Source organism: Anolis sagrei, chromosome 4, assembly GCF_037176765.1.
Source record: "Anolis sagrei isolate rAnoSag1 chromosome 4, rAnoSag1.mat, whole genome shotgun sequence".
Lineage (NCBI taxonomy): Eukaryota > Metazoa > Chordata > Lepidosauria > Squamata > Dactyloidae > Anolis > Anolis sagrei.
In genome coordinates, this window is record NC_090024.1 from 239,627,314 (window position 1) to 239,652,395 (window position 25,082).

At 43.6% G+C, this 25,082-nt stretch overlaps 1 protein-coding gene across 7 annotated transcripts in view; it reads right to left on the reverse strand.

The window, feature by feature from the left end:
- LOC132773014 (tyrosine-protein phosphatase non-receptor type substrate 1-like) overlaps nt 1-25,082 on the reverse strand; it is a 659,100-nt gene that overhangs the window by 56,413 nt on the left and 577,605 nt on the right. The window lies entirely within an intron of this gene.

A 25,082-nucleotide genomic window follows, 5' to 3' on the forward strand; every position in this document is an offset into this window, starting at 1 on the left:
CCTTATTGCATTGTCCCAAAGGTTCAACAGTTCAACAGTGACAAATGCAAGATACTCCACTTTGGCAGAAAAAACGAAATGCAAAGATACAGAATGGCGGACAATGCCTGGCTCAAGAGCAGTACGTGTGAAAAAGATCTTGGAGTCCTCATGGACAACATGTTAAACATGAGCTAACAATGTGATGTGGCGGCACAAAAAGCCAATGGGATTTTGGCCTGCATCAATAGGAGCATAGTGTCTAGGTCCAGGGAAGTAATGCTGCCCCTCTATTCTGCTTTGGTTAGACCACACCTGGAATATTGTGTCCAATTCTGGGCACCACAATCCAAGAGAAATATTGACAAGCTGGAATGTGTCCAGAGGAGGGTGACTAAAATGATCAAGGGTCTGGAGAACAAGCCCTATGAGGAGCAGCTTAAGGAGCTGGGCATGTTTAGCCTGAAGAAGAGAAGGCTGAGGGGAGATATGATAGCCATGTATAAATATGTGAGAGGAAGCCACAGGGAGGAGGGAGCAAGCTTGTTTTCTGCTTCCCTGGAGACTAGGACGCAAGGGAACAATGGCTTCAAACTACAAGAGAGGAGATTCCATCTGAACATGAGGAAGAACTTCCTGACTGTGAGAGCCATTCAGCAGTGGAACTCTCTGCCCTGGAGTGTGGTGGAGGCTCCTTCTTTGGAGGCTTTTAAACAGAGGCTGGATGGCCATCTGTCAGGTGTGGTTTGAATGCAATATTCCTGCTTCTTGGCAGAATGGGGTTGGACTGGATGGCCCATGAGGTCCCTTCCAACTCTTTGATTCTATGCTTCTATGATTCTATGAAAGCTCCCTAGCTACTGCCGAACCTGAGGTTCCAGCTCAATGATGAATCCAGGATCACTCCCAAGCTGCAAACCTGTGCCTTCAGGGGCACTGTAACCCTGTCCAACACAGGCTGTTATCCTATATGTACCCTGTTTGGAGGGAGTCCAGGAGGACTGACAACATCTCTGTCACAGACTCCTGAAACCATTAAAAGTCTAGCCTGCCTGTTCAGACTAAAGGCATAACTTCTTCTACCTAAGAAAAACAATAAAAACATTTCTTTTTTATAGAAAAAAAAGGCTTCAATTGCTTCAGGACAACTGTAATTCTGTGCAGAATCTGTCACTAGCGCCGCTATCCATATGGCAAGCACACTGTGATTCTGCCTCAAACACAGCAAATAAAAGGAAGAAAACAAGAATCGCTTGGAAGACTAACAACCAACCCACTCCATCAAGAAGCATGAAATAAAAATTGAAGAATAAGTCCACGTATGTGTTTGTACGGCTGGAATCTTATGCTGGGAGCCACATGTATTGCAAACGTCTACATTTGCTAATATTACACTGCACAACTCATTTTCAAGTGATGCAAACTTAGCCAAACAACTTGAGATAACTGCAAGTTGCTTCTGGTGTGAGAGAATTGGCTGCCTGAAGACATTGCCCAGGGGAAGCCCAGATGTGTTACCATCCTGTGGGAGGCTTCTCTCATGTCCCCACATGGGAAGCTGGGGCTGACAGATGGGAGCTCACCCCATCTTGTGGATTTGAACCACGGACCTTCAGGTCAGCAGTTGAGCTGACACAAGGGTTTAACCCATTGCGCCACCATGGCTCCTTTGGTAACATAGCTGCATCATTAGGTTGTTGTAGAGTAAGTAGGGGCGGGAAGAGTAGTAGAGCTATTTTCCTATGAAGTGAAATAGAAATCATCAGCGCTGCCTCCGGAAAATCCTACAAATCTCCTGGGAAGACAAGCGGACAAACGTCAGTGTGCTGGAAGAAGCAAAGACCACCAGCATTGAAGCGATGGTCCTCCAACATCAACTCCGCTGGGCTGGCAACGTTGTCCGGATGCCTGACCACCGTCTCCCAAAGCAGCTGCTCTACTCTGAACTTAAGAACGGAAAACGGAACGTTGGTGGACAGGAAAAGAGATTTAAAGATGGGCTCAAAGCCAACCTTAAAAACCCTGGCAAAGACACTGAGAACTGGGAAGCCCTGGCCCTTGAGCGCTCCAGCTGGAGGTCAGCTGTGACCAGCAGTGCTGCATAATTCGAGGAGGGTGAAAGAGAGAAACGTGCCAGGAGGAAGGCGTATCAAGCCAACCCTGACCAGGACCGCCTTCCACCTGGAAACCAATGCCCACACTGTGGAAGAAGATGCAGAGCAAGAATAGGGCTCCACAGCTACATACGGACCCACAAGGAAACCCATAAAGGAAGACCATCTCACTCGTCCAACGAGGGATCGCCTAAGTAAGTAAGTAAGTAAGGTGGAATCCCTGTATTCAAAGTTACAGGAAAATAGCTTGCTGCATTCATTGATCTTTCTGCTTTCCAGCAACTCAGAAATGGTTGAGTGCAAAAAACTGTCATTTCAAAGGTAGCATCTTTCAAGTCAAAGATTATATGGTTAAATGGGCTCAAACTATAGGTACACAAATTCAGCCGGAACAATGGGAGAGGGTGAGGACAAGTTTACTTTGAATAATAATTTGATTTCCCGAAAGCACTGTCCAAACAGAGCCAGCAGCATGGAACTGGGCAATGGTTCCAATGTACAGTGACCCCAATGCACAACGTGTGAAGATACACAACAGGACGCACTGTGCAAAGGTTGCCTTTGTTGTGCAAAGAGACATCTTGCATCATGCCTTGTTGTGCGTAGCACTTCGCGAGCACGGCTACACATCTTGCCAGCGATGGAGCTCCATTATCATAAAGTTATGCATTGTGGCTTCCGCTCGCAGCCGCTATAAATAAGACAACATTTTCAAAGGCGCCAGATGCGTTTTGACATTTCCCATCTTCTTCGGTGGCCCATGCAGGTATCACTACTTCATAAAGTCGTCTCATTCATGTCAAGCGTGAGAAGCAAATCATCAGCTGCCTCGTGGAGAAACACAGCTTCCCCCTCCTTCCCCAGTTTGCCTCTAACTATAGAGCACTTATCTTGTGCAGAAGGCAGACGTGAGGAATTTCACTTCCAGAATGTTTCCTTATTTTAAGCATTTATGCGCTGCCTTTCGAACAAATGTTCAAGGCAACTTACAATCAAGGTATAATAGTATGCACACAAGAATACAATTAACAGTAAAACAGTGGTACAGAAGAATATGAAAAGGCAAAGAGGCAGTAACAGCTTCACCCAAACAATACTATAAATACTATAAAAGCCTGAGTAGAATTTTTAAAAAGCTTTTCTTCATCTATAGGAAAGAGAATAAGTGGGGTCCATATAAATCTCACCAGGAGAACTGATTGAGGTTGTTGTAGCTTTTTTTCGGGCTATATGGCCATGGTCTAGAGGCATTCTCTCCTGAAGTTTCGCCTGCATCTATGGCAAGCATCCTCAGAAGTAGTGAGATCTGTTGGAACTAGGAAAAAGGGTTTATATATCTGTGGAATGACCAGGGTGGGACAAAGGACTCTTGTCTGCTGGAGCTAGGTGTGAATGTTTCAACTGACCACCTTGATTAGCATATAATGGCCTGACAGTGTCTGGAGCAAACTTTTGGAATTAGGGAGGAGGTGCTCTGCAAGACTGAGAGAAAAGAGGGGCCAGGGAGAGGTTTCCCAAGGGAAACGGAATGCTTTTGCTATAGCTTTCTGACTAAATATAGGGCCTGTGAATCTATAGTCTTCAGTGAGTCCAACATTTGGTTTTCATGTACAACCATGTCTTTTGCCTCATGCCTGATATTCATGCCTTCCTGTGCATGCTGAGATTCCTGTGTACTTCTGCCTTGAATTCATGTTCATGCTGAGATTCTTGTAAGATGTTTGTCTTGGTTTCAAGCTCCTGCATTTATTATTATTAACATAATTACTGCTAGAACAAATAGAAACAATCTCCAGAATTTTTGGTTCCGTTTCCCATATTTCTAGAAGGGCCAACCTCTTGGAAAAATTTGAAGGAAAAGATCACAACACTGATTTCCAGAACTAATTTTTGTGCTAAGGTAACTACTTTTGAGGGGGGCCCGGTGGCGCAGTGGGTTAAAGCGCTGAGCTGCTGAGCTTGTTGACTAAAAGGTCACAGGTTCGATTCCAGGGAGCGGCGTGAGCTTCCACTGTCAGCCCTAGCTTCTGCCAACCTAGCAGTTCGAAAACATGCAAATGTGAGTAGATCAATAGGTACCGCTCCTGCGGGAAGGTAACGGCGCTCCATGCGGTCATGCTGGCCACATGACCTTCGAGGTGTCTATGGACAACGCCGGCTCTTCGGCTTAGAAATGGGGATGAGCACCACACCCCAGAGTCAGACATGACTGGACTTAATGTCAGGGGACTACCTTTACCTTTACTAACTACTTTTGATGCAAAATTTAGGGTGCTTCTACACTGTAGAATTTGTTGGTAATTGTCGAGTCAATAAAGCTGTCCCGGCACACAGCCATAAAGTAATCAAACAATTAGCTTTATTTACAGCTATATACAGCAGAGTTACATTACAGCATTTGACACCTGTTTAACTGCCATGGCTCATAGTTGTGGAATAATGGGAGATGTAGTTTTACAAGGTCTTTAGTCTTCTCTGCCAAAGCGTGCTGATGTCTTACCAATTTACAACTCACATTAATGATGCCACCTTAGTTGCCTTTACAAATAGTGACAATCAACATTGTAAAATGAGCCAAAGGGGTTCGGCTGGGTTATTTCAGTGAAAGTTCTTCTCTCTTTTTGAAATGACACAATACGAATTAATATTTCACTTGTCAAAATTGCAGCTCAGTTTCTCCTTTCAGCCTCGTCTGAATATTTCTTGAAAACTGTCACTGATTGTTATGTGTTTGAGTTTCCTCCACCCCTTTCTTCAACCTTTTTTTTGGTTACTTTTTTTATTAAATAGAATAGGAATACACATTCACATATACCTTGCAATTATAGATTTCTGGCTGACTTCTTTTTTTATATATTTGATCATAGTTTCTCCTATCCGCAAGGTTTTAACACGGAGGTAGAATTGGAAGAGAACACAAATGTTTGCAGAGCATTGCTGATCCAATTATTCTGGGGAATATTGCTTGGTACAAAAAAAATTGCACACCTTAATTGCAGGTAAGTGTACAATTTCACTTTCTAAGGCGTTTAAGCATTCTGTTTTCTTACTCTGTAATTGATGTTCATATTTTACAATCCTTTTTTTTAAAAAAATACTTTTTCTAAAAAATACCTTTAAAAAGTGTTATGTGGGCTTTGCTAATATAGCACATTATCGTTATTTTCTTGAAATGAAGGTGCGGTAGGGAAATAATACATCACAGGTGCATCGAAAATAGAAGCTGATAGCTATATCAGAGAACTATAGAATCCTAGAGTTGGAAGAGATCTCATGGGCCATCCAGTCTAACCCCATTCTGTCAGGAAGGAGGAAAATTGCATTCAAAGCACTCCCGACAGATGGCCTCTGTTTCAAAGTCTCCAAAGAAGGAGCCTCCAACACACTCCAGGGCAGAGAGTTCCACTGCTGAACAGCTCTCACAGAAATTCTTCCTAATGTTCAGGTGGAAACTCCTTTCTTGCAGTTTGAAGCCATTGTTCTGCGTCCTAGTCTCCAGGGCAGCAAAAAACAAGCCTGCTCCCTCCTCCCTATGACTTCTCCCCACATATTTATGCATAGCCCTCATCATGTCTCTTCTCAGCCTTCTCTTCTTCAGGCTAAACATGCCCAGCTCTTTAAGCCACTCCTCATAGGGCTTGTTCTCCAGACCCTTGATCTTTTTAGTCACCCTCTTCTGGACACATTCCAGCTTATCAACATCTCCTTTCAATTGCAGTGCCCAAAATTGGACACAGTATGATTCCAAGTAATGTGGTCTGACCAAGGCAGAATCGAGGGGGAGCTTGACTTCCCTGGATTAGACACTAGACTCCTATTTATACAGGCAAAAATCCCATTCACATTTTCGGCCCAATTTTTTGGGGTTGATTTATTGGCCAGGATCGTGCCATTACCGCTCAAGCAGGGAGCTTTGAGATGGCTGAACAGAAGCTCTCCGAAGCTCTAGGTGCCCTTACTGCCTATTACAGGGAAAACCAACTGATCCCCAATCCATCTAAAACACAGACATGTGCCTTTCACCTCAAGAACAGAGAAGCATCCTGAACTCTGAAGATCACCTGGGAAGGAAGGAATCCCACTGGAGCATTGCAGCGCACCCAAATACCTGGGAGTCACCCTGGACCGTTCTCTGACCTACAAGAAGCACTGCCTGAACATCAAGCAAAAAGTGGGTGCTAGAAACAATATCATACGAAAGCTGATTGGCACAACCTGGGGATTACAACCAGAACCTGGGGATCACAACAGTGAAGACATCTGCCCTTGAGCTATGCTACTCTGCTGCTGAGTATGCATGCCCAGTGTGGAACACATCTCACCACGCTAAACAGTGGATGTGGCTCTTAATGAGACATGTTGCATTATCACGGGGTGTTTGCGCCCCACACCATTGGAGAAATTGCACTGTTTAGCCGGCATTGCACCACCTGATATCCACCGGGAAGTAGCAGCCAATAGTGAAAGGACCAAGGCAGAGACATCTCCAGCTCATCCCTTGTTTGGGTATCAGCCAGCACGTCAACGACTTAAATCAAGACATACTTTTCTAAGATCTACAGAGACACTCGCTGGAACACCTCAGCGAGTGAGAGTCCAAAAGTGGCAGGCTCAAACCCAGAAGTAGCAGCCAATAGTGAAAGGACCAAGGCAGTGACATCTCCAGATCATCCCTTGTTTGGGTATCAGCCAGCACATCAACGACTTAAATCAAGAAATAATTTTCTAAGATCTACGGAGACACTCGCTGGAACACCTCAGCAAGCAAGAGTCCAAAAGTGGCAGGCTCAAACAATGTCTGATACCAAATGAGAGACTCCCCCTGGGCACACAGAAAACTGGGCGACTTGGAAAGCGCTGAACAGACTGTGCTCTGGCACCACGAGATGCAGAGCCAATCTTAAGAAATGGAGCCACAAAGTGGAATCCATGACATGCGAGTGTGGAGAAGAGCAAACCACTGACCACCTGCTGCAATGCAACCTGAGCCCTGCCACATGCACAATGGAGGACCTTCTTGCAGCAACACCAGAGGCACTCCAAGTGGCCAGCTACTGGTCAAAGGACATTTAATCAACTACCAAGTTTGCAAACTTTGTGTTTTTTTATCTGCTTGTTTGTTTTGTTCTGTTAGAAATGTAATAATGGTCTGGTTGCCCCTGACACGATGAACAAATAAATTGGCCAGGATGTCTAGATTTACATATGTAAAAACACAGTAAGTAAGGAGATAGATGAAGATACCAAGAGCAGGAGGGGAGCATTTTTAAAGCCAGTGAGAGGAAAAGAGAGAAGGAAGGATGAGAGGTGCCACGGAATGAGAGAAATAAGCCGAAGGTGAGGCAGAGCGCAAGAGAAGAATGTGCTCTCAAACTGTGTCCTTATTTTCCTCTGCATTCTCCCATGCGAATCAGAGGAAAGTCACGCTCTGGAGCTCCCTGTGCTGTTATCATGGACCTGTCCATTTTGGCCATCACTCAAATAAAGATAGCTCCTCCAGCACACCAAGACAGAGAGAAAAATACAGCATTGCTGCGATCTCATGAGAACACTGCAGCACAAGAAGTCCATGTGCAAGGCAAAATGTATTTGTTCTTCTTGAGCTATTATTATTTTTATCCCCCCACCAGGAATGTGCATGGACATTTTTCAAGGTTTCTGCCTTGTTATTAAGCTCCACAACAAGCTTTAGTATTTTTAAAATTGCAAGTCCAAGGATAGATTTGAATATGGGTCTCTCTGTTCCAAACACGACGTTTTATCAGTTCTCTCAGAAAGACAGCTACGAGGTGGAAATGTATTAAGGGTGAGTATCACTCATCTAAAATTCTCACATCAAAAAGTGATTTCGGATTTTGGAATATTTGCATAGCTTGATTCATGTTTGGGCACTGCGTTTGGTGGTCCAAACACAAATCAAGGAAAATGAAAGGCACTGCAGACTAATTCAACCAGAGAAATCAGCCATAGCAGAGCAACTGATAAACCAACCTGGACACAGCATATTATTATTTGACAACACAGAAATGCTGGACCACTTTCACAACTATCATGTCAGGCTACACAGAGAAGCCATTGAAATCCACAAGCATGATATTTTGCCCACATCTATGGCAGGCATCCTCAGAGTTTGTGAGGTCTATTGGAAATAAGGCAAGTGAGGTTTATATATCTCTGGAATACTGTCCAGGGTGGGAGAAAGAACTCTTGTCTGTTTGAGGCTAGTGTGAATGTTGCAAATGGACACTTTGATTAGCATTAAATGACCTTGTCGCTTCAAAGCCTGTTTGTTTCCTGCCTGGGGGAATCCTTTGTTGGGAGGTGTTAGCTGGCGCTGATTGCGTCATGTCTGGAATTTTCATGGTGTTGTTGTTAATTTACTGTCCAGATTTTAGTGTTTTCAAATACTGGAAATCCACAAGCATGTGTACAATTTCAACAGAAAGGAGGAAACCATGAAAAGGAACAAAATCTGGCTACCAGTATTAAAATACTCTAAAATAATAACAATAAATAAAGAAGAATACTTAAAAAGCAGGGGAATTCCAGACAAGAATAAATCAGGACCAGCTAACACCTCCCAACAAAGGATTCCCCCAGGCAGGAAGCAGCCAGGCTTTGAAGCTGCAAGGCCATCAAATGCAAATCAAGGTAGCCAATTGCAACATTCACACTTGCCTCAAGCAGACAAGAGTTCTTTTTCCCACCCTGTACATTCCACAGATATATAAATCTCACTTGATTAGTTTCCAACAAACCTCACAACCTCTGAGGATGCCTGCCATAGGTATGGATGAAATATCAGGAGAGAATGCTTCTGGAACATGGCCATACAGCCCTCACCCAGGAAGGAAGTGGCCAGGCTTTGAAGCTGCAAGGCCATCAAATGCTAATAAAGGTGGCCAGTTTCAACATTCACACTTGCCTCAAGCAGACAAGAGTTCTTTCTCTCACCCTACAAATTCCACAGATATATAAACCTCACTTGCCTAGTTTCCAACATACCGCACAACGTCTGAGGATGCCTGCCATAGGTATAGGTGAAACATCAGGAGAGAATGCTTCTGGAAAATTGCCATATACCCCTCACCCAGGAAGGAAGTAGCCAGGTTTTGAAACTGCAAGGCCATCAAATGCTAATCAAGGTGGCCAATTGCAACATTCACACTTGCCTCAAGCAGACAAGAGTTCTTTCTCCCACCCTGGACATTCCACAGATATATAAATCTCACTTGATTAGGTTCCAACAGACCTCTGGGGATGCCTGCCATAGATATGGGTGAAACTTCAGGAGAGAATGCTTCCAGAACATGGCCATACAGCCCAGAAAACTCACAGCAACCCAGTGCTTCTGGCCATGAAAGCCTTTGACAACACATTCAGAGGTTCTGTTGGAAGTGAAGCAAGTGGAGTGTATATATACCTGTGGAATAATGTCCAGGGTAGGAGAAAGAGTCCTTGTCTGTTTAAAGCAAGTGTGAATGTTGCAATTAGCAAACTCGAATTAGTATTTGAGTAGCCATGAAGTTTGCAAAGTCACTCCACTTGTCTCAATGCCAACAGAACCTCTGAGGATGCCATTAGCCACGTAAGTGAAACGTGGGGAGAAAATGCTGCTGGAACCTGGTTGTACAGTCTGAAAAACTCACAGCAGCCCAGTGCTTCAGACCATGAAAACCTTTGACAATACATATTTTAATGATACATTGTTATAACTAAATAAAATTAATCCCTGGGCAATGAATTTAAGGCACAACCCTGTAGTGCATCTACACTGTATAATTAATCAATGCAGTTTGACATCACTTTTACTGCTATGGCTCAATGGTATGTATAGGGTAGTGTGATTCTTAAATCTTGGCTCTGAGTGTTTAATTTTGGATTATTCTCCCCGGAGACATGACTGGCACGCTTCCCGAGGAAAGCTTTGACTTGTGCAGGGATACCATAAGGCAGAGATGGAGAAAAGGTATAGCAAGCCTGATTAGATGACGGCTGATGGCAAGAGGTGTCGGGCAAGAACATTGCAGGTCACCCTCTGAATATTGGAGGAAACTGACTGACTCATCCAAGGGAAATGACTGGCCATTCATTCACTAGAAATGAGCGTGGCTCCTTATCTTGCATGGGTCCATAAACTGCCTCCAGGAAATTTTATGCCTGCTTCATGATTAAGATATAATTCCAAAATAGCCAAATGGAGCAAAATCTCATAAACCGAAGAGGGAATGCTGTCCTTTTCAAATAAAAAAATGAATTTGGAACACATGGGGATTAGATATACAATACGGTCTTATTATGTTTATATGCATCTGTCATATTTGGGATGAGAGCCATTGCAATGTGGCGGCTTGGGCGTTGGATTTATTTTTTCGTGTCAGGAGTGACTTGAGAAACTGCAAGTCGCTTCTGGTGTGAGATAATTGGCCGTCTGCAAGGATGTTACCCAGGGGATGCCCAGATGTTTTGATGTTTTACCATCCCTGTGGGAAGCTTCTCACATGGGAAGCTGGAGCTGAAAGAAGGAGCTCATCCGCGCTCTCCCCGAATTCGAACCTGCGACCTGTTGGTCTTCAGTCCTGCCGGCACAAGAGTTTAACCCATTGCACCACTGGGGGCACTTGGATTTTGGACTAAAACTCTGGAGATCAGAGTTTTTGAATCCTCACTAGATTGAGCAAGTAACACTCTCTCAGCCTTAAAGGCGTAGCTAGGGAATGGCAGACCAGGGAATTTCTTTCCAATCAAAATTCCCTTTCTCCAAATGTAATCCTACTCCAGTCTTCATAATTGTAGTGTCATAGCAATTGAGTCCTCTCTCGGGTCAAGAAAGGTGGGGTAGAAATGTATATAAATAAAAATGTAATGTTTGTTTGTGGGATTAACATAACTAATAAACCACTGGATGAATTGACACCAAATTTGGACACAATACACCTATCAGGTCAACGAGTGACCATCACTCATAAAAACACTGAAAAACACAGCAGAAGAGACTTAAAAGCAAAAAAAAAAAAAGGAATACAATGCATGCACAAAACCACATATATACACAAACACAAATACACACACACACAAATATATATACACACATATACACATATATACGCACACAAGCACATATACACAGACTGGGCCACAGCAATGTGTGGCAGGGGATGGCTCGTGAAGTAAATAAAGAAATAAAATTCCCTTGGGATTTTTCACGCCTTTCCTTGGGAGCCCGAAACTTCATTTCTCAATGCTTGCCTGAAGTTTTAAGTTACTGCAATGCTAGCAAAAGGTGTGGAGGTGATTTTGATACCCTCTCAATCCTCCAAGGATCAACTCCGCTGGACTGGCCACATTGTCCGAATGCCCAAAGATCACCGTTTCCCAAAGCAGTGATATTACTCCCAATTCAAGAACAGAAAACAGAAGATTGGTGGACAAGAAAAGAGATTTAAAGATGGGCTTAAAAACGGCATAGACACTGGGAACTGGGAAGCCTTGGCCCTTGAGTGCTGTAACTGGAGGTCAGCTGTGATCAGCAGTGCTATGGAATTCAAAGAGGCACAAATGGAGGGTGAAAGGGAGAAACATGCCAAGGGGAAGGTGTGTCAAGCCAACCCTGACCAGGTCCACCTTCCACCTGAAAACCGATGTCAGCTGCGACCAGCAGTGCTGCAGAATTCAAAGAGGCATGAATGGAGGGCGAAAGGTAGAAACGTGCCAAGAGGAAGCTGTGTCAAGCCAACCCTGACTGGGACTGGTTTCTGTCTGGAAACTGATACCCTCACTGTGGGAGAACATGCAGGTCAAGAATAGGGCTCTACTGTCACCTACGTATCCACTGCCAAGATACTGAACTTGGAAGGCCATCATATTCAGACAATAAGGGATTGCCTAAGAAGAGGAATTCCAGATATTAACTATTCTATTGCTACAGAAATGAAGTTCATCCCAATTTTTAGATGGAATTGCATCTCATAATTCGGAATTTTCATTCTAAGGGTTGCCATGACTTGATTTGATGGTAAACAACAACCACTAGATAAATAAGCAAACTGTTTTTTGGCCCTCCTGCTTCATTTTGCTTTCGACTGCGATCCAAAGCCCTTTGCCCTAAAGGCAACTATTACTATGCATGTTTGCCTTTCCCCAAGGATGTTCTGAAGCTGGGTAAATGAATGGAGAGCGGGAAGAGGGCACAGCTGGGAGCCAGACTGCCTCCCAGACCCTGCAGGTAGTCCTTTCAGTTCCTGCTACTTTGCGAGAAGTCTCTAGCCTTGTCATTAAGCAAAATGAGAAAGGGAAAAAAATGTCAGCAATATATTTGGCGCATTATATGTATTTGCATAAAGCCATAGGTGGCAAACGTGGTCCTGGTTTTCAAAGAAACAATGACATGAACTCAGTAATTTTTAAACCTAATTCATTATTTACATATGCATTTTAATACAGAATTAGGAGGAATGTCGGAAGCTGCCTTACATAGGATTGTATTGGCAGCACCCGTAGGTTAGTATTGTGAATTAGAGTTATATCTATCCATACTACATAACTGATGCAGATTGATCCCACATTAACTACCATGGTTCAAAGTGATGGGATTCTGGGGTTTGTAGTTTCATAGAATCATAGAATCATAGAATCAAAGAGTTGGAAGAGACCTCATGGGCCATCCAGTCCAACCCCCTGCCAAGAAGCAGGAATATTGCATTCAAATCACCCCTGACAGATGGCCATCCAGCCTCTGTTTAAAAGCTTCCAAAGAAGAAGCCTCCACCATACATGACAAATGTATCCTTCTCTGTCAAAAGAGACATGGTGCCACGGCAAATTCCAAATTTCAGGATTCTATAGAATGCCAATTGAAAGTGGGTTTAAAATGCTATAATTCTGCAGTGCAGATGGATGGCAGGTTTATGGCAGAGATAGATGGGTCTCTACCATTGCAGATTGCCCAAATCCATTGAATGCTGGTGGCTCCTATGATCCAGTGAAGCACTCTTTTAATCTGAATGTTAAGAGTGATCAAAAATACTGAACTCTATTCCCTGCTCCCTAAAAACGTTCATCCCTGGGTTGTTGTAGGTTTTTTTCGGGCTATATGGCCATGGTCTAGAGGCATTCTCTCCTGACGTTTCGCCTGCATCTATGGCAAGCATCCTCAGAGGTAGTGAGGTCACTCTGAGGATGCTTGCCATAGATGCAGGCGAAATGTGAGGAGAGAATGCCTCTAGACCAGTGGTTCTCAACCTGGGGTCCCCAGATGTTTTTGGCCTTCAACTCCCACAAATCCTAACAGTTGGTAAACTGGTTGGGATTTCTGGGAGTTGTAGGCCAAAAACATCTGGGAACCCCAGGTTGAGAACCACTGCTCTAGACCATGGCCATATAGCCCGAAGAAACCTACAACAACCCAGTGATTCCAGCCATGAAAGCCTTCGACAATACAAAGTTCATCCCCTTTATCGTTTGGATTACAACCCAAAACAGATTCATCACTCTACAAATACAGACATTGAGTGGAGATACTGCAGCAGAAACGACAACATTATTCATACAAAACAAGTTTGGCATTGGTTCAATACTCCTTATCTACAAATGCTTTGGATTTTGGATTATTTCCCCTGGATTTTGGAGTGCCTATATTTGCATATATGCACATAACAAAAGATTTTGGAGATGGAACCCAAATCTATATAGGACATTTGTGTACGTTTCATGACATACATGTATCCTGGAGGTAATTTTGCACAAGATTTTAGATAATTCTGTGCATGAAACAAAGTCTGTATACATTGAACCATCAGAACCAAAGGGATCAGAGTCTCAGGTAGTCATTAGACATGTGCATTTGGGGTAAACCTTGTCCCGTTTTGTGTTCCGGCTTTTGTTGGTGGCCCCGATCCTTGTTTTGTAAGCATCCTGAAATTGAGAGAGTTATTTTTGGTTCTATCATTTTGGGGCCAGAAAAATGAACCATTATGGAGGGGAGGGCTTCCCACTCACTGGCTCCCTTTCCTGGTGTGTATTCTTCATATTTGGCACTTGCTGTTTCTACTCTAGAGTAAGAGGCACTTGACTGTAGCCAATGGTAGGCGAGTATGTTTTCTGAGACTGCCTGCATGCCCCGCCAAACACGCACTGTCCTTGAAAAGAGTGTGTGTGTGTGGCGGGGCGTGCAGACAGGCCCAGAAAGCACATGTGCCTGCTAGTGCCTACAATCAAGCACGTTTTACTCTAGTGTAAGAGGTGCTCCAAGCCTGTCTGCACATCCCGCCACACACGCCTCACTGCACTCTTTGAGAGTGCTTGTGTGGCGGGACGTACAGGCAGGCTCAGAGTGCGCCTGCAGCTGAGCTTCGGGGCTGGTTGCCTACACACCCTGCCACACATGCACTCTCTTTTCAAGGCAAGGAGGCAAGTTTGGATGCACACAAAAACAGGCTTTCATGTTGAGCAGATTTTTGTGTGGCGAGAGGGCTTCCCATTTCATGCTTCTAAAGAAAGGCAGGCACACAAAAAAGCCCAGTAGAAACTAATTTTGCGCACATGTCTAATAGCCATGTGGATAATTTTAGATTTGGGATTATAACCAAGTAAGGGATTCTCAATCTGTTGTGATCCATGATGCCTTCATTCCAATTTGGGGTAAAGCCTTGAAGAAGACATATTTTGGAGCTTTGTATTTGCTATCAAATTGGCTTATGGCAACATAAGAGACCTCCAAGAGACTCAGTTACCCACTGATCTGGCCACAGTGGTCCACGCTCTTGTTACATCCCGAATAGATTACTGCAACGCACTCTACGTGGGGTTGCCTTTGAAGACTGTTCGGAAACTTCAATTAGTCCAGCGGGCGGCAACCAGATTACTCACCGGAGCGTCATACAGGAAGTATACCACCCCCCTGTTGTGTCAGCTCCACTGGCTGCCGATCCAGTTCTGAGCACAATTCAAAGTGCTGGTTGTGACCTACAAAACACTATACAGTTCCGGCCCAGCGTATCTGTCCGAACATATCTCCCTCTATGTCCCACCTTGGAGTTTAAGATCTTCTGGGGAGGCCCTGTTCTCGGCCCCACCATTATCACAAGTGAGGTTGGTGGGGACGAGGAGCAGGGCCTTCTCGGTGGTGGCCCCTCACCTGTGGAATTCACTCCCTGGGGAAATTAGGTCATCGACATCCCTCCTCTCTTTTAGAAGGAAATTGAAAACATGGATATGGGACCAGGCTTTTGGGTAATCTGGCAGATAGACAAAGAACAATTGACGACTAGAATTGATTGGATTTGACAATGTGGAATGAATTTACGGACTCTGAGCTGGCGAACGTTGAGCATTAGATTGGTTTTATTGATTATGATGTATAATTGATTGTTTTAATGGTTTTTAATTGCTGTTTATATATGTTTTATCTTATTGTTTGTGTTGGCATCGAATTGTGCCTTTTGTAAGCCGCCTTGAGTCATAGAATCATAGAATCATAGAATCAAAGAGTTGGAAGAGACCTCAAGGGCCATCCAGTCCAACCCCCTGCCAAGAAGCAGGAATATTGCATTCAAATCACCCCTGACAGATGGCCATCCAGCCTCTGTTTAAAAGCTTCCAAAGAAGGAGCCTCCACCACACTCTGGGGCAGAGAGTTCCACTGCTGAACGGCTCTCACAGTCAGGAAGTTCTTCCTAATGTTCAGATGGAATCTCCTCTCTTGTAGTTTGAAGCCATTGTTCCGCGTCCTAGTCTCCAAGGAAGCAGAAAACAAGCTTGCTCCCTCCTCCCTGTGGCTTCCTCTCACATATTTATACATGGCTATCATATCTCCTCTCAGCCTTCTCTTCTTCAGGCTAAACATGCCCAGTTCCCTAAGCCGCTCCTCATAGGGCTTGTTCTCCAGACCCTTGATCATTTTAGTCGCCCTCCTCTGGACACATTCCAGCTTGTCAATATCTCTCTTGAATTGTGGTGCCCAGAATTGGACACAATATTCCAGATGTGGTCTAACCAAAGCAGAATAGCAGAGTCCCCCCTTGGGAGTTGAGAAGGGCGGGGTAGAAGTGCGTGAAATAAATAAATAAATAAATAAATAATCCTGCTAATGTCTTATAAACTCAGGCCAGCATTGCTCTCCTTTCTTTATTAATGGTTGTCTTCTTCTCCTCCTAATGCCGTCTACTTTCTTCAATATAATCATCTTTTCCAATGAGTCTTGCCATTTCATAATGTGTCTAAAGCACAATAGCCTCAATTTAGCTTTGTTAGCCTCTAGGGCAGCGGTTCTCAAACTGGGGGTCACGACCCCAGGGGGGTCGTTTAGCAATTTCGGAGGGGTCGCGGGGCCGCCTCCTTAGGCCCTGCCCTCAATGCCGCACCCAGCCGAGGGCTCTCCTCGTGCGAAGTCTCCCTCGGCTGGGCCGCAGTCCCGCCTTCCGGCGAGGCCGCGATCCAGCCGATGGCTCTCCTCGCGCGGGTATATTATTTGTGCTAATTCTGGTCCAGATCTATCATTGTTTGAGTCCACAGTGCTCTCTGGATGTAGGTGAACTACAACTCCAAAACTCAAGGTCAGTGCTCACCAAACCCTTCCAGTATTTTCCGTTGGTCATGGGAATTCTTTGTACCAAGTTTGGTTGAATTCCATCATTGGTGGAGTTCAGAATGCTCTTTGATTGTAGGTGAACTATAAATCCCAGCAACTACAACTCTCAAATGACAAAATAAATCCTCCCCAACCCCAGCAGTATTTAAATGCGGGCATATTAGGTATCCGTGCCAAATTTGGTCCAGTGAATGAAAATACACCTGCATATCAGATATTTACATTATGAGTCATAACAGTAGCAAAATGACAGTTATGAGGTAGCAATGGAAATAATTTTATGGTTGGGAGTCACCACAACATGAGGAACTGGATTAAGGGGTCACGGCATGAGGAAGGTTGAGAACCACTGCTCTAGGGAGACTTCAAGATCCAATTTGGGCAGTTCATGGTGTTTCTAAAATTCAGTTCTCCAAAACCGCTTGCCAGTAGGTTCAATTAGTTTGGGAGTTATAGTCCAAAAAAGCTCAGTACTCATTTTGTGATCTGTTACTCTTGGTGTTAGCAAGCTTAGTTTGGAATGGAGTGGTGCAAGCCAATGGTTGAAATAAAGAGCACAAAACATCTAGGGCTTTCTGGTTTTTTGGTCCCTTCTGACTCAAATGAATCTTTCATAAGAGGAGGGCAGGAGGCCTTCAGACCTGCAATTAGCCTGAATGCATTTCCTGCTCCATTTGGCACACCTGCTCAGGAACCAAGAATCATCAAGAGGCCCGAGCTGGAAAACACTGGAGCTATTTTTAAAGTGACAGAATCAGAGTATTTAGAGCTGAATTTTAATTAAGTCAACACTGCAGGTTGCATTCCAATAATGCCCTTTAAAAAAAAGAAGATGATGATGTTGCCTGTGCTCTCAATGAGTGAAATTAAAATACAAATCTCCCCAAGGCACACGCCCAGACACCAATGTCATGGGATTTTTAGGATGATTTAATAATAAAAAGTGCAAAGACCTTTGGGAGGCAATGGTGGGCAGTTCATTTCTAGGTCAGAGTCTGTTCTGGTTTGTATTAATTTTGTATTAATACTTTAAAGCCAAAGATCAGGTGTGGACAAGCTTGGGCTCTCACTCTACGTGTTTTGGACTTCAACTCCCACCATTCCTAACAGCCTCAGGCCCTTTCCTTTTCTCCCTCAGCCGCTTAAGCGGCTGAGGGGGAATAGGAAGGGGCCTGAGGCTGTTAGGAATGGTGAGAGTTGAAGTCCAAAACACCTGGAGAGAGGACCCAAGTTTTCCTGTGCCTGCCATAGATGGTCAAATCCGTGGATGCAAGGTGCATCCACACTGTAGAATGGATGCAGTTTGGCACCACTTTAACTGTGATGGCCTAATGCTATGGAATCAATAGAGCTATAGATTCACAAGGTCTTTAAGTCTTCTCTGCCTAAGAGTGCAGATACTGGGTTGTTGTAGGTTTTTTTTGGGCTATATGGCCATGGCCTAGAGGCATTCTCTCCTGATGTTTTGCTTGCATCTATGGCAAGCATCCTCAGAGGTAGTGAGGTTTATTGGAACTAGGAAAAAGAGTTTATATATCTGTGGAATGACCAGGGTGAGACAAAGGACTCTTGTCTGCTGGAGCTAGGTGTGAATGTTTCAACTGACCACCTTGATTAGCATTTGATAGCCTGGCAGTGCCTAGAGCAAACTTTTGTTAAGAGGTGATTAGATGTACTTGTTTTTCCCCTCTCTGTTGTTGTGCTGATGTAATTTTAGAGTTTTTTTTTAATACTGGTAGCCAGATTTTGTTCATTTTCATGGTTTCCTCCTTTCTGTTGAAATTGTCCACATGCTTGTGGATTTCAATGGCTTCTCTGTGTAGTCTGACATGGTGGTTGTGAGAGTGGTCCAGCATTTCTGTGTTCTCAAATAAAATGCTGTGTCCAGGTTGGTTCATCAGGTGCTCTGCTATGGCTGACTTCTCTGGCTGAAGTAGTCTGCAGTGCCTTTCATGTTCCTTGATTCGTGTTTGGGCGCTGCGTTTGGTGGTTCCTATGTAGACTTGGTGGTCCCTATGTAGACTATGTAGACTTTGGTGGTCCCTATGTAGCCTTCGACAATGCAGTGCAGATACTCCAACTTCAACTATACTTTAGAATTGATCCATGGTAGTCAAAGTGGTCTCATACTACATTCATTCAGTAGTTTAGACGCATCTGTGCTGAACCACTTGCAGTGCTTGGGTTTGCTACTTTTTAAAAGCCATGAACCTCAAGTAAATTCAATGAACATGGAAACTGTGCTGCAATAAAAGAACTCTGACACTGAGAAATGGGAATCCCTGGCCTTTGAGTACTCTGGCTGAAGGTCAGCTGTGATCAGCAGTGCTGGGGAATTCAAAGAGGCATGAATGGAGGGCGAAAGGGAGAAATGTGCCAAGAGGAAGGTGTACCTTGCAGACCGCATCTCGGCCTACGAGCCCACGAGGGCCTTGAGATCTTCCGGGGAGGCCCTTCTCTCGGTCCCGCCTGCCTCACAGGCACGTCTGGCGGGGACGAGGGAGCGGGCCTTCTCGGTGGTGGCCCCCCGGCTGTGGAACACTCTCCCTGCTGAAGTCAGACAGGCGCCCTCCTTGATGGCCTTTCGTAGGGGCCTAAAAACATGGCTCTTCGAGCAGGCCTTCAACTGAGTGTAGTTAAATTGACACTGGAATGAACCAAGACTACGATTTTCGGCTATGACCCCAGGACTTGACGAAGCGGATTTTTAGTATAAGTGTATGTTATGTTGTATCTGTCTGGTTTGTATTGTCCTGACTCACTGTACACTGTTTTTCTTTGTTGTTGTTCACCGCCCCGAGTCGCCCCTGGGCTGAGAGGGGCGGTCAATAAATGCAAGAAATAAATAATAAATAATAAATAAATAAATATCAAGCCAACCCTGACCAGAACTGCCTTTCACCTGGAAATGGATGTCCTCTCAAGAGGAGGGCGACTAAAATGATCAAGGGTCTGGAGAACAAGCCCTATGAGGAGTGGCTTAAGGAGCTGGGCATGTTTAACCTGAAGAAGAGAAGGCTGAGAGGAGATATGATAGCCATGTATAAATATGTGAGAGGAAGCCACAGGGAGGAGGGAACAAGCTTGTTTTCTGCTTCCTTGGAGACTAGAACAAGGAACAATGGCTTCAAACTACAAGAAAGGAGATTCCATTTGAACATGAGGAAGAACTTCCTGACTGTGAGGGCCATTCAGCAGTGGAACTCTCTGCCCCGGAGTGTGGTGGAGGCTCCTTCTTTGGAAGCTTTTAAACAGAGGCTGGATGGCCATCTGTCAGGGGTGATTTGAATGCAAAATTCCTGCTTCTTGGCAGAATGGGGTTGGACTGGATGGCCCATGAGGTCTCTTCAAACTCTTTGATTCTATGATTCTATAATCCTCAATATGAAAGAATATGTGGGTCAAGAAGGGCTCCACCATCACCTACGTACCCGCCACCAAGACACTATACTTGGAAGGCCATCATCCTAGGACAACAAGGGATTGCCTAAATAAGTAAGGAAGGAATAAAAGAACAATCCCAAGGAGAGGACCCTGTTTTGAAGAAATATGGGAAGTTACTATGATACATGGCCAAGGCAAAAAGACTACTGTGTGTGCAGAAATGGAAAAATACAAATACAACCAGCCTTCTCCAACATTCACTGGGATCAGACCATAAGACCATCAACACCCATGAAAGTGAAAAAAAAATGTGAATTTTAAAAATTGCCGTTTTTGAATCGGAAAGAAAATCTCCTTAGGAGGGTGACCATAGAGTCACACTGAGAGACAACATTTCAATCAAGTCCATAAATGATCAAATCCACAAAAGTCGAGGGAACAACTAACAGCATAACAACGAATGAAGACTGGCTTTTGAAATTACCGTACTTTGCCGAAATGGACAGATTGACAACTTTGATCAAAAGGAATCATTTGAAAGACTGGGGAGCTTTAATTGGGTTGTGTATGTGCGTGCAGAGAAATGACAACAACATGTTGATGTTGGCTTTGATAATTAGCAAATGAGTAGATTGGTTTAAGCAGTAGAAGTGCATACTTGTTAATTATGTTTGAAGAAGCTATTTTACTTAGTTTTGTGCAACTATTCTGAGAAAGGGTGGAAGGCAAGTGTAATTTTTTATTTCTTACTCATTTCCTATCTGTTAGTATGTATTAATTTGATTAAATTCCCCACCCATTTCTAGTGTTAGACCCAAAATTAATGATCTCACCTACTAATAAAAGCCCTACCTACTATGGTCTAAATCCATGTCAAAAAAGGAGGGGAAAAGTGTGTGTGTGTGAAAATCTATATAAATAAAAATGTAAACGTCAGTTTGTTCAAAACCTTAAATCTCCCGAAATACTTCACTGTTTGCTTTGAAATTTTGACACAACGTAGCATTCAAATAGTCGCATGTTTTTATGTTTTCACATACCTACTATTATATAGATGTCACCTGTGACGGGTAAAAATATGCTTTTTCTCAAAAACAGCTCCACCTGCTGGACGCCAAAGCAACACATGCTATACTACATATTTTACAATTCCATTTCAATCTTTTTGAATGCATTACTACATTGAATTTTCATAGATTTCAATTTAGTTTTACTTTAATTTAATTGCATTGGAATTACGATGTGTCATTTACCATAGCGTTCATTTCGTGAGTATAGTTTATTGTTTTCTTGCTTCGCTTCTGCCTTGTTTGCTCTGCACTCAAAGGGATGGGATTGTGCCACTTGATCTGTTAAGGCTCAATGCCATGGGGTCATGGGAATTGTAGTTTGACAAGGCCTTTAGCCTTTTCTGCCGAAGAGTGCTGGTGCCTCTCCAAACTATTATTATTTACTTCATTGTGGCTCCTTTGGGCCCTGTGTCTTTCTTTAGGCCCCTTTCACACAGCTGTATACAATCCACATTGTACAGGGTTACATGGCAGTTTGGACTCAGATAACCCAGTTCAAAGAAGACATTGTGGATGATCTGCCTTGATGTTCTAGGTTCTATGGCTGTAAGGAAGGGCCCTAAGTCTATACCAGTGGTTCTCAACCTGGGGTCCCCAGATGTTTTTGGCCTACAACTCCCAGAAATCCTAACAGCTGGTAAACTAGCTGGGATTTCTGGGAGTTGTAGGCCAAAAACATCTGGGGACCCCAGGTTGAGAAGCACTGGTCTGCCTTGATATTCTGGGTTGAAGATGTCCTCATTTCTCACATTCCTATGTTTCCAACGGATATGCCATTTCTATTTAAGAGATTGCAATTCCCAATTCGATTGGTGTTTGCAATCACCATCAACAACGCTCAGGGCCAATCTTTAGAATTGTGCGGTTCAGATCTAGACATGGATTGCTTCTCACACGGACAATGATATGTTGTGTGTTCTAGAGTCGGCAAACCAGACAATCTCTATATCTGCACAGGCAGTGGAACAACGACAAATATTGTATACCCACGAGCATTGTGAAATTAAATCTATTAGAAACCTGCTCTTTCTCTTTCCTTTCTTTTCCATTTAACCAGACTGGGCCACAGCAACACATGGCTGGGGACAGCTAGTAAATGATCAAAATGTTGCATCACCTTGTGGAATCATAGAGTTGGAAGAGACCTCATGGGGCATCTAGTCCAACCCCCTGCCAAGAAGTAGTAAAACCGCATTCAAAGCACCCCCAACAGATGGCCATCCAGCCTCTGTTTAAAAGCATCCAAAGAAGGAGCCTCCACCACACTTCAGGGCAGAGAGTTCCACTGCTTAACGGCTCTCACAGTCAGGAAGTTCTTCCTAATGTTCCGATGGAATCTCCTTTCTTGTAGTTTGAAGCATTGTTCCATTGCGTCCTAGTCTCCAGGGCAGCAGAAAAAAAGTTCGCTCCCTCCTCCTCCTCCCTATGACTTCCTCTCACATATTTATACATGGCCCTCATCATGTTTCTTCTCAGCCTTCTCTTCTTCAGGCTAAACATGCCCAGCAGCTCTTTAAGCCGCTCCTCATAGGGCTTGTTCTCCAGACCCTTGATCATTTTAGTCGCCCTCCTCTGGACACATTCCAGCTTGTCAATATCTCTCTTCAATTGTGGTGCCCAGAACTGGAGACAATGTTCCAGGTGTGGTCTAGCCAAGGCAGAATAGAGGTGTAGCATGACTTCCCTAGAATAATTAGTTTTTTATTTTTATTTTGCATGAGCGTTTGTGGATGTGTAAGAAGTTGGTGTATAGTCACAAAGGCTCACAAGAAAATAAAAAACCAGTTGTTTCCATATTTCTCCTTTTTATGTCTTTGGTTCTACCTGTCTTTTAAATCCTATAAACTTTGTGAGCGATGACCTCACCTATCAAAAACTCCCCTCGGTTCCTACTATCATTGCATTTTCCACTTCAGCAGTTATAAGGTTTATAGTCTATGGCAAAGCCAGTGATGGTACAGACTATGAAAAGCTATGGATCACACTTAAAGCAATGGATACGCCACAACATTTGATAGTCTTAATGCATTAGCAGTATTCAGGACAAGAAGCCACTGTCAGAGGAGAGAATATGGAGAAACAAAGTGGTTTCCAATAGCAAAGGGCTAATGCAGAGATGGATTTTATCACCCTATCTGTTTAACCTGTATGCTGAGCATATCATATAGAAAGCAGGAAAGACTCAGAGGAAGGAGGCATGACGTTTGGAGGAAAGAATACTAACAGTCTTATGCAGATGCACATCAAACTATTAGCAGAAAATAGCAAAGACTTGGAACAATTAATGAAGGAAGAAAGTGCAAAAGCAGGTTTATAGTTGAACATTAAAAAAAACAAAAACAATGACCACACATGCATTTACATCACTTGAAAGTAGATGATGAAGATATTAAGATAGTTCAGGATTTTCTATACCTTGGCTCAACTATTATTCAGAATGGAGACTGCAATCAAGAAATCAGAAGACAAGGAATTGGAAGAGGGGCCACAAAGGAACTAGACAACCTCTGGAAAGGTGTGTGTATATATAGGTATATGCATATGTAGAGGCGGCCCTAGGTAATTTTCAACGGTAAGCAAACAGTATTTTGCCCCCCCCCCCCCAACCAATCACTGATATATATTTTCTGTTCATCGTGGGAGTTCTGTGTGCCATATTTGGTTCAATTCCATCATTGGTGGAGTTCAGAATGTTCTTTGATTGTAGGTGAACTATACATCCCAGTAATTATAACTTGCATATGTCAAGGTCTATTTTCCCCCAAGAGTGCCTCAAGAGCGCCCCTGGGCAAAATCAACTATACTGCAAATGCTTACTTTGCGTAATGGGTTGAGCCGCCCCTGTGCATATGTGTATACACACACACACACACACACACACACACACACACACACACACACACAAAAGAATAATAAAGTGGGGGTGATCCATGCCATTAGAATCCTTATCTTTACATATAGTTCAAAAGCTGAAAATAAAATAAAATAAGTAAGAAAAATATCAATTAATTAGACATGTGAATTGGAATTCTGCAGACACCTGGACTGCTAAAAAAGACAAACAAATATCTCCTGGAACAAATCAGGCCTGAACCCTCCCAAGATGCCAAGATGACTAATCTGAGACTGATGTAACATGAGAAGAGACGACTCACTAGACAAGATAATGTCTGGTAGTGTGGTAGGCAATAGGAAAAGAGGATCACCGCAAGATGGATAGCCTCAATTCCCTGAGTCTGCAAGACTTGAGCAAAGCTGACGAGGGGTTGGTGACTTGGAGATCTCCCATTAATAGGGTTTCCATAAGTCAGTGTCGACTTGGTGGCAGTTAACAACAACATTTGTAACGTACACAGTTGGTGTCATTCAAAATAATTAACAACTGTCCATTTTGTGTGTGTTTCTATTCTAAAATGTGTCCCACCAGTCTTTCCCCATGTGGGGAGAGTTGCTGTCTCCCAGGAGTTTCAATGATACTGTGGTTTTCCTGCCCCAAACCATTAGTCATGCTGGAGAGTGGGATGATCAGTTTTCCTGGCTCTTCTCAGCAATTTGGGCATTTCCCCTCTCCTCTGACTCTCTTGTCTCTCTGTCCTTCTCATCTACTCTGGTTTCTTCCTCCTCCCACCTCTTTGCTATTTTTGTCTCTCCTTCAAACCACTGCAAACTGACTAAATCATCACGCAGACAATCTGTAAGCACTTTGAAAGGAGTGCCGAACTAAACGTCAACATTGGTTTTTCAAAAACAAATCATGCCAGACTAATGTTATTGCTTTTTTGAGAAGAGTTACAAGCTTGGTAGATGGAGGGAGTGCTGTGGATGTAGCATATCTTTAATTCAATAAGGCTTTTGACAAGGTCCTTTATGATACTCATGCAAAGAAGCCTTCAACAATACATGTAAAGCCTTTGAGAATACATGCAAAGAAGCTAGTAAAATGTGGTC